Source organism: Miniopterus schreibersii (genome assembly GCF_964146895.1).
Source record: "Miniopterus schreibersii genome assembly, chromosome: 1".
Taxonomy (NCBI): Eukaryota; Metazoa; Chordata; class Mammalia; order Chiroptera; family Miniopteridae; genus Miniopterus; species Miniopterus schreibersii.
Window position 1 is genome coordinate 44,069,265 of NC_138101.1, and position 11,428 is coordinate 44,080,692.

The window sequence follows — 11,428 nt, forward strand, 5'->3', positions numbered from 1 at the left end:
TCTCTGAAAGGCAGTATAGGTGGCCCTTAGAGAAATGAGGTGTGTAGGGTCAGCGCCATGGGACACAGCAGGGAATGGGAAGCCCGGGAAGGATTTTAAGTTTTTTTCTCTTTGTGTAGCCTTTTTCCTTATTACTATGTGTTTTTCCTTCTACGAAGCCAGCATTTTTTTGCATAATACTCGAGAATGTAACATTACTGCATAATACCTCTGAGAGTGTAGCATAATTACATTGTTAGACCAAGATTTTAAAACTCCGATAAGAATAATATAAATTGCATCCCTAGGTATGTAGCCAAGAGAAATGAAAACATATCCATCCACATAAAAACTTGTGCATGAGCCCAGCCAGTGTGTCAAAGCGGTTGAGTGTCAACCTATGATCCAGGAGATTGAGGTTCGATTCCTAGTCAGGGCACATGCGGGGGTTACAGGCTCAATCCCCAGAGGGGGGATGTGCAGGAGGCAGCTAATGACTCCCTCTCCCTTCCTTTCTCTGAAATCAATAAAAATATATTTAAAAACAATAAACTTGTGCATGAATGTTCACAACAGAGTTAGTCATAATAGTCAAAAGGTGAAACAACACAAATGTCCACCAGCTGATGAATGTATAAGTTAAATGTGGTATATCTATCCAATGGAATGTTACGTGGCCATAAAAAGAGGTACTGATATATGAGGTAACATGGATGACCCTTGAAAACAATCTGCAGTCTTTTGTGACTGGCTTCTTTCACTTAGCACAATGATTGCATTTCTATGAAATGCCCAGCATAGGCCAATTTGTAGAGACGGGAAGTAGATGAGTGCTTAGGACTGGGGCCAGAAATGGAGTGGGTGATGATAGTAAAGGGTGCTGGGTTTCGTTTTTGAAGAAAACGTTCTGAAATTGGTTGTGGTAATGGTTGCATGGTTCCGAATATACTAAACCATTGAGTTGTACACTTTAAATGGGTGAGTTGTATGAGCTGTTAATTATATATCAATAATGCTTTTAGCCTAAAAAAATGAAGAAAAAAAAAGAATACAATTAATATCTTCATGTATATTAGATTATTTCTGGGTCCGGTGGTATTTACCGTTCTAAGGCTTTTGATGACTACCAATTTGCCAAATTGCTTTGCAGAGAGGGGTTGAACCAAATAAAATGTAACTGGGAACATTTAAGAGCTCCCACTTCATTATATACTTATCCTTTTTGTACTTTAGGTTTATTAATACTGTCTTGCTGTCTGTGAGATTGCCAGTGACAGTATAATCTACAATACTATAATTACAAGTAATTAACAGGTGGTAAGGAACATGTTACAGTTGTCCTAACAAAAAATATGGACATTCTTTTTCTTCACTATTCACTCTTAAGGTCTTTTAATCAACGTCTCATTTTTCGTAACTGTAATTTTGCTTTTACAATGAATTGTGGTTGTAAAAAAAATAGAAAGCCTTTGAAATTCCCTGAGAAAATAAATGAGGTACATAAAGAAAGCATTAATACACTATGTTGGTAAGGAATTCATATTTTTTCATTTTAAAAATATCGTTAGGAATGTTTCCCTTATGTCCTAAATAGTAAAAATAAACTACATTTTTACATGGCATTCGAGAATAATAATAACTAAAATATGTTGATTACTCCCCCTGTACCAGGCATCGCATTATGCGCTTTTGCATTCTCTCATTTTTATCCCAACAGCGTTCCTCTACAAAAGGTATTTTTGTTGTCCCCATTTTACAGAAGGTAAAGAGGTCAAGTGAATCCACACAGCTTGGAGAACCACAGCCAGCACTGAAACCCAGCTTGTCTGACTCCAGAGCCTGGTGTGCTTTCAATCACTACCCTTTATTGCCTCATCCTGTGGGTATTTCTGACTTGCATTAAATCTGTGAGCAAAAGTACTCACCCTATGGTTACTTAAATCTTAGAGCAAATATTAAAACACACATACATTTTTAGCAAGCAGTTTATATTTGTGTTGCTAGAGAGCTGATTTTCGCTTGGAAAGGGATTATTAAATTTTTCTTAGACATGTTTTATTTCGTTACTGGAATACTGCATGTTGAAGTATAAACATGCCTTGCTTCAACTGCAGAGTGGCAGAGCAAGGAGGCACCTGAGAAACAGTGTGCTGTCATAACAAAGGCTTTGTCCTGAAATGCAAAATGAGACCTCTTCAGAAGTCTAGGACTACTAAAGGGAATCAAGTTGATGGGCACAACGTGGTTTGCTAGCCTTAATCTTTCAAGAAAAATTATTAGAAACGCACTGGTTACATTTTTGTGAATATAGAAAACCAGGCTATTTAATCTTTAATAACAGAAATTTCTAATTCCATTGGTCTTAAATGAAATTTTTAGGGTAATATTCCCAGCAGGCAATTTATGAAGGTACTACCTTGTAGAAGAAATACTAAGGCCCACAGGAACAAAGGAAGTGATTTATTATCATTATAATCATTTAGCATCTGTCGACCCTTAAGGATCCTTCTTATAGCTTTCAAAATATTTGTTTTCATTAATCTCTACAGAGAATGTAAGAAGAATAAATCTCCCAAATATATATAAAGAGAAAAGGTGTCCCCATTCACAAAATAATATAAAGACTTCCTACTTACTATTAAGTGGGAAGGAAGTTTTCAGAGAAAACAAGTCAAAAATTCTAAAATAGGAAGCCTCAAGCTGCTTTCCAGACTTTGGCCAACTCCCAATGCAAACTGGCTTTAGGCTTCTCATATTTAGGTACTTACTTAGAAAGATATCACTTGGAGGGATCATTGGTCACAGGCTTTATGAAGAGGAGCCCCAGAAGTCAAATAGTAGCCACCTATTTTAAATTTGTAAATCTAAAGGCTTCAGGAGAAATATTTTTTTTTTGGTGCTGTTGGGAAAAAATGCACCATTAAAAGAACACCATTTACTCATTCACAAATTTAGTAAGTTCAGAAGAAAAATCTTTTTTTATATATCTTATGTAATTAAACTACCAACACTATTTCTTGTCAAGCATTTATGGAGGAGGTGTGGAGAGAGAGGAAAACATATTCCAAAGTGTATTTTTAGTCTTCTTCACAATATGTGTTTACTATAACCCTTATTTTTTCTCAGTAAAGGAAAAGAATTATGTTTTGGGAATTAATTTAAATTATCTGTAATCAAGGTTTCCAAGACTTCCTTTTCACATAACTAAGCTGCTTTTGTCACCAGCTGATGATTTAGTAAATATTTGAGTCCCAATTGAATCCTGGGCTAGGCCCTGTGAGAGATTCTTAGGTGAGCCATACATGATCCAGTTTATAGGAAACTTATTCATTCACTCATTCTTTAATTCAGCAACATTTACTAGTTGTGTGACCATAATCAAATTAATCAGCTTCTCTATTACTTGGCCTCAGTTTCATCATCTGTAAAATAGGGGTAATAATATATCTCGTAGGTTTTTATGAGGATTAAATAGGATAATATTTACAAAAGGCTTAGAACATCATATAACACATAAGAAACACTGTTACCTTAACTATTTTAAGAGTTCTTTATGCCAGGCTTGTGTTTGATTTTTCTTTTTTTCCACTTAATACAGTTAAAGATGGCCCACTCTCAAGCAGCTCTCAGCCCTGCAAGAGAGACAAACACATAATAAAAACGTTACTATAACATGAAAAGTTTTATAATAGTTATATGCAGAATGCTATGGGAAAATGGAGAAAGGAGACGTTCTATGTGTTGGTGAGGGAAGTCTTTTATAGACTTGAATTGAATGTGGTATTATTTGCTGTGCAACAAATTGCCTGAAAACTTAAGCTGTGAGAGAGAACAAACATTTAGTATCTCACCATTTCTGAGACTCAAGAACTGTACCTCAGTCGGGTGGTTCTGGTTCAGGATCTCTTATGAGGTTACAATGAAGTTGTTGGCTAGAGCTGAAGTCCTGAAGGTACTGGAGAACCTGCTTCCAGGCTCAGCCATGTGGCTGCAGGCAGGCAGCCTCAGTTCCCTGCTGCTGGGAGTCTCCACGGAGCTGCTCCGACAGGCTGCTGGCTCCCCCATAACAAGCGATGAGAGAGAGAGTGTGAAATGATGTCCTCTCACGTCTGCCGTGTTCTCTTAGAAGCAATTCACTAAGTCCGGCCTACACTGAAGGGAGGGCAATTAAACTTGAAAGGACGACTCTCAAAAAACTTGTGAACATTTTTTTGTTTTTGTTGTTGTTGTTAACCCTCACCTGAGGATATTTTTTTCATTGCTTTTCAAAGAGAGTGGGAGGAAGAAGGGGGGGGGAGAGAGAGAGAGAGAGAGAGAGAGAGAGAGAGAAACATCGATGTGAGAGAGATACATTGACTGGTTGCCTTCTGCATGTGCTCCAATGGGGGGTGGAGGGTGGAGGGAGAGTGAATCTAAAACCCAGGTACGGCCCGGCTGGGCGTGGCTCAGCGGTTGAGCGTCGACCTAAGATCCAGGCGATCGGGGTTCGATTCCTGGTCAGGGCACATGCCCGGGTTGTGGGCTCGATCCCCAGTCAGGGGAGTGCAGGAGGCAGCCAATCAATGACTCTCTCATCATTGATGTTTCTATCTCTCTCTCTCCCTCTCCTTTCCTCTCTCTGAAATCAATAAGATATATTTAAAAAATAAATAAAAAATAAAACCCAGGGACGTGCCCTTGTCTGGGAATGGGACCTGTGACCCTTCAGTGTGCAGGCTGACACTCTAACCACTGAGCCACAAAGGCCAGGGCATGTGAACATATTTTTAAAACCACCACAGGTATGAAAGGAAAAGTAAAGTTTAGCTAGGTAGAGAGAACAAGTTTATTACTGGCAAAGGAGTAAGAGAAACAAAGAAACAGAAATACTAAATCAGATGGCATGTAATCTAGGATAGCTAGAGAATCGAGGGGGATTATTGTTATACCCATTTTAAAGATAAGAAAACCCAGACTTAGAGAGAGAAAGTAACTTTTCCAACATATACAGTTAGTAAGTGGCAGGTCCATGTCCTGAGCCCATACTTCTGATTATAGAAGCCATGATATTATCACTACCTGTATTAGGCAGGGTTGTCTAGAGAGACAGGATGTGTCTATATCTATATCCATATCTACATCTATGTGGAGAGAAGAGATTTATAAGGAATTGGCTCACATGATTATGGAAGCTTGATAAGTCCAAAATCTTCAGAGCAGGATGACAGACTGGAGACACAGGGAAGAGTTGCAGTTGAGTCTAAATGCAGTCTTCCTGCAGAATTTCTTCTTGCTCAGGGGAAGTCAGCCTTTGTTATATTAAGGTCTCCAACTGATTGGATGAGGCCCACCCATATTATGAAGGGTAATGGACTTTACTCGGTGACCACCAATTTAAATGTTAAATCTCATTTAAAAAAACCCACACATCTTCACAGAAACATCCAAAGTAATTATTGACCAAATATATGAGCATCATGGCCAAGATAATATATAATATGAGCCATCATACTGACTCTATACCATAGTGACAATTTGGGGTTCAGATTGCAAAGGGCCCCGGATGCCATATTAGCCTTTTCTTGGACTTAGGAAAATTAACCAGTGGCTCTGAGAGACATTACCTTGGATATCTGACATTGGCAGGGTTCTCTCCATAGGGTATAGTTATTCCTCTAGAGAAAGTATCTTAGACTATTTATCTATTGTGCTTGATCTTTAATCCTGTTTTGACAAATGACAAGTCTGGTTTTTATTAATGTTATATTTTCTACTTTCAATATTTTCCTTTTCAGCCCACATATTTTTAGTAATTTTCCTTTTATGTGTTTCAAAATGGTGCTTCATTTCAAAAATATTTTTGTCTATTATTATCCTCTTATATTTGGACCTTTTTCTCTTTACTTTTTATTTCACTTTGATACCTTACTTCAAGGCTTCCTCTTAGCCCTGCCTCCTACCAGAGAGAAATGTGAATTAGGAAGGAAGTAAAAAATGTAGGTGGGAAAAAGAACCCAGTTTGTAGAACAGCTGGGGTTGGAGTTTCAAAGCTACAAATATTGTTTAAGCCTCATTTCTTTGCAGACCGTACATTTTTAAAAAAGCTGTTTCAACCTTGCTGGTGGAAATATTTCTCTTTGTAGCTAACAAAGAGCAGGAAACTCTTAACATTTTCCTTGGAGCCTCAGAATTTAAGGTTGCAATGGTTCCAGCCTCTTTGAACTCTCTCCAGCCTGGGTCCCCATCCAAGACAGGACACAGGTAAGAGGTGGGCTGGAGTGTGTTGTGAGACCTTTCAAAAGTGATCTGGCTAGTAAGTCTTTGGATACACCCTACCAGAAGAAAGCAGGAAGCAAAATCTAGAAAACCAATAGAGCAAAAGGTGTAATAAGCTGGAAAGGAAGGAGAACTGGACTTACAGCTTAAATGAGGGCTGAGACCTGCTGGTAAATCATAAAACAAGATAAGAGAGTTTGGGAGCTAGTTCTAAGGGTGCAGCCCCTTTCAGCTTTCCTTCTTAAGAACAGCAGGATATAATGTGTGAAATTCAAAGCACCCATAGAGTGCATAACACTACTAGGTGGTTTGGTGAATTCTATTAGATGAGCAGATTTTGTGGGTGAGTGAAGAAGACACCAACGCCATTGAAAGGAAATGCAGTTTTCTATAAAAGGAGCTTTTAATGCATCACTGCTGCTCTGTGTTCCTTTCTCTCTCCCTTCCCCTCCCCCCTTCGCTATACTGATCACCCTACCATGTCAGTTATGTATGAGTTTCTTTAGTGCTATAGGAAAAGGGCTTCATTAATAGCATAAAGAAATAAAGGTTTTGCCAAAATCAGTTAATTTTCTAACATCAACACAAATATTATGTCAGTGATATAGAGGAGATTTTGATAGTTTATTTATTTTTCTGTCTTTAACAAAATTAAACCTAAACCATCTTGGAAAACTAGTTTTCCTATTTTACCTTGAAAGATTGCCAGTGGAGGTAGTCCTATAAATCCTCTAAGTAATCCATTCCAAAAGAATAATCTCTTTTTTTTAATCATGTTTCTTTGCATATTTCAGGAAGCTATTCTTAATTTGTTGCTCATTTGAACTACGTGATAGCAAAAACTATAACCCAAAGACCTAACTGTACAAAATACTCTTTGGATCAACCCATGTAGAAAATGGTCAGCTAATTTTGACTTAAATCTTATTTATACTAAGATTTTGCATTTTAAAGCAAAAAAAAACATAAGATAATTTGCATTCCTGAATCCAAAATGTCTTATGAATGCTTTGAGGATAAGGTTGGGTAAGGAGGAAAAATAATGCTGCAGAAATATGGTGAAAGGCATTAACCTTGATGCTGAAGGAACTGCAGTGTCCTATGGGCCCTTCCCTTCCTCCCACAATACCCGCTATTCTCTGCCATGCCTCTCAGAGGGCCACTGATCAATTTTTATAGTCCATTGAAACTTGCCCTCCTGACTACTATCAGGAATTTACAAAATACATGTAAGTAGGTAATGAATATTAAAAGACTGATTTGAAGTCACTTATTTTCACCCAGAAGATTGTTGAATAGAACAGACTTCCTTTGACAGCTACTCCCACATACATTATAATATTCAAGGTGGAGCAGAAGTAGGTTTACAGTTGTGAGTGTGTGAAACAGAGTTTATTTTTGTATTATTAATGATTGTATTATTTTCTACACCAAGAACTATAATCGTGCTTTTGCCCCACCCAGTATGCACCATATTCCTTATTGTGGAAAGTTACAATTAAGGTCATAGACACTGGATCTTATCCATATGAAAAAGCAAGGCTATGCTACTAATAGTATTGCTTTTATATTTATATATATCTTGCCATTTGTCTTTAAAATATATTACTGCTTCAGTTTCTAAACCATTCAAAAGCCAAGTAGTGCACTAAGTTCTCATTAGTCATTGAATTCAAATTGAATTTATAAAAATGATAATGTCAGGTAGTATATGTTGAATTTTATAAGTTCAATATACATTAAACAGAACCAAAGCCAGGATCCTTTATCATGATACTAAAATTATTCCTAATGTTAGGAACTAAATTAGAATAAAAGCCAACATTAGGAAAGATTTTTCCAAAGAATTTTTTGAGTAGAGGGCCTTTTTTGTATTGAGTCAACCATTTTACATTTAAATATTTGGTAAAATTTGCTTTACTACATATTGTCATCTTCCACAGCAACTTGAGGGCGTTTTGCAAGCCACTAGGAAAAGCTGGAGTTAGTGAGACTCTTTCTGAGTCAACTAACAAATATCTAAATATGTTTTGAGCATCACCTATGTACAAGGGCTTGGGCTGAAATAAAATATCAAGCTGACAACAAAACTAGGAGATAATATTACAAACACAAGTATATCTGTTGGGAAATATGAATGATCATAATTTTAAGAAAAAATTGGGAACAACTAGGCAAATGTTTTATGTAACAAAATTAAAAATTTCTGTATACATCTGGAGTGAAATTATTCGTGAAGTCATAGAGCACTTAATTCAGAGGACATTTTTAAAATTTATTCCAATGTTGGGTTGGGTTGGGTTTGTGCTTGTTCAGGTTTAGACTAAACCAGATGGAAAGGAAGCAAATCCCCCAAACTCACAGGCTAGTCTACCATTTTCCAGTGGCCTGATGTGAAGCTCTTCTGACATAGTAGGGCAAATGCTTCCTACTGCTTTTAAAATAACTAGGGTATTGGCCTTTAGGCTTTACTGGGTTTTACATTTTTGGCGATCCTCAAATTATTTCTTCCCTAAGGGAAAAAACAAAACACCATCATCACTGTCTTCCTGTCAACTATTTTGTGCTTTTGTTCTCATTTCCCCTAACACTGAACTTAGTTACAATTATACCTCTCCTCACACTTTGCTAGGTATTGTAGGAAATATTTAGAGTTCCCACTTTCCTACTATGCTTAACCGCTCTCCTTTATTCTAAGATCCTGTTAAGATGTTAGTGGGTCTAGCTCGCCTCCCAGGCCTCTGTCTATTGTCCCTGATGTAGGTTCATTGTGCAGTGGTGTATCTATCATCTGCCTAAACATGTTCTGTGCTCTTCTAGATCTGAGTCAGGTTTTAGCGTTTGTGGAGAGAAATCATCTGAAAGGTCTGCATAACGATGGCCTTATCCAGAATACCAGCTAGACTGTTGAGGCAACAGACTCAGAGCTGTGGGAATACCAAAGTGGGGCTCTACAGAGAAGCCAGCTCCATCCATCTTGCTGCTTTCCCATCCTTAGGGAGTTGGCTTCATTTTTTATGCCAGAAAATGGCTCACATCCTGATTCCATCCCACTTGAAAGGCAAAGAATGAAGCAAGCACCTGACCCACAAGTCGCATATATCACTTCTGCTCACATTCCATTTACTCTGCTATATTTGGATCCAGCTTACACTATTATTAGTACGGAAGATAAAGGATATTGGGAGGACAGTTAGTGAACTCTGCCACACACTAATATGGTCCAGATCTCTTTTGAAAAATGTTTTTAAAGCCCTGGCTGGTGTGCCGTAGCTGGATGAGCATCATCCCATGCACTGAGAGGTCCCTGGTTCGATTCCCAGTCAGGAGACAACCGATTGATGGTTCTTGCTCATCGATATTTCTCTTCTTTCCTCTCTCTCTCTAAAATCAATAAAAACATATTTTAAGAATGTTTTAAAAAGCAACAACTAGTAGTTGGTGCTTTGGCTGATGTATCACTTCCATCCTAGGTCCCTTAAGATTCTTACTAGTATTTGGAGCAGTGGGTGGAGAAACGTAAAGAAACACTTTCAAGATCTGATCTCAGTCCGCTGTGTCATGGTGTAGTCACACTGACTGTCACAGCAAAAAGTGTGACCTCTGCACAGAGTATCACAGAGAGCCAGATAGATGATTCCTCTTCCATCACCATACCTTGAATTACATTAACGCTATAACTTGTTAGAGACCTAACTTATACAAGTAGGACTATGAAGCTGAGTGTACCCCTTTCCCATGTGGCTAAAATCACAATAACTGAATGCCCTTCACTTTGCGCTTTTTAGGCAGGGAGTCTTCTTGTTTGGGGTTCTCATCACCCTAGCTTCGCGCCCTGTTGACCCTCAGCCTCCTGCTGCTTTAATGTCCACCTGGCTGAGCTTCAACACTACTTGCACCCCGCAGGAACCCCTGCAGTCTTCAGCGTGCTCCGCAGGATGTGCTTCCTTCCTTAACTGCTCCGGACACTGGCTGGTCAGTACAGTAGGCCATTGTCTTGATTAGGGATCTCTGCTGATGGAAACAAACTGCCTCAACTCAGCTCTCTGGGTGTAGGTGGAAGGATGTTTATTAAAGGGATTCCAGGGATATCAGGGAATCCAATTTCAGAATACAGAGTCTTATTTCATAGGAAATGGAAAGTCAATAGACAGCTACTCTTTCTGGGATCAATCAGATGACCTCTCATCTCTGTTTCTCTAATATGTCCGTTTGTTTCTTCTCTTATAGCCCATCTATTTCTGATCTTTCCAAGGCTTTTGAGGTTCACCCAATTCTCACCTGAGGCTTTGATTTGCCTTGGTGTTGTGTTTGCCTCAATGCTCCTATAGCTGGGAGCTCCTCTGCACAATATGAACAGCCTCAATATCTGTATTTCAGTTCATCTTCTGAAATGAAAACATCTAATTGGCTCAGCCTGAATCAGACGTCTATCCCTAGTCCAACCAGTTGTGGCCAGGAAAGTGGAGTCACCTGAGGCATGTATAACCAAAAGGTAGAAGGTAGGTTCTCTTAGAATGGGTTGTGAATGGGAAGATGTCTGATACATCTGGTACAGACAATCTTTTTTATATTTTTTAACCCCAGTCCAAACTTGGGCTGAGCAGAGTTAGTCCTGAAATAATGTGAGAGTTAATCATCTGGTTAGTTACAAAATACCATCTAACTAAATACCTTAAGTGGTACCAGCGGTGATTCCCCAAAGGGCACTACAGGTCAGCCACTCCCATGACCAGATAACTTACTGCCTCTTGCCTTCAACCACCTATGCTCAAGAACTGGCAACTGCAGACTCTTCTACAGTGGTATCAGCTTCTGGAAATGTGATGCATCTAAAACCCTGGGTTCCTTTTTATTTTGGACATAGCTTCTTTTGAAATCTTTCGTGTTTTTTATCATGTTCTTTTGAATTACGTAATCTGTGGGTATGATTTAGAAACACAAAAATGTACATTACAAATTTCCCTATAGCAGGAGTAGAATGAGGTTTTTGTGGGGCTTGAAGCTCATACAGGTTTAGACACATTTTTAAAGAAAGAAAATTATCAAGACAGAATTAGGTATGAAATTGATTATTTCATATGAGAAAAGAAACACAACAGATATCATTTTAATAAATGGTTCTTAAATTTCATTGGGCATAAATATAACATCACAATCTTATTAAAATATAGATTCCTACACAAATATGCTC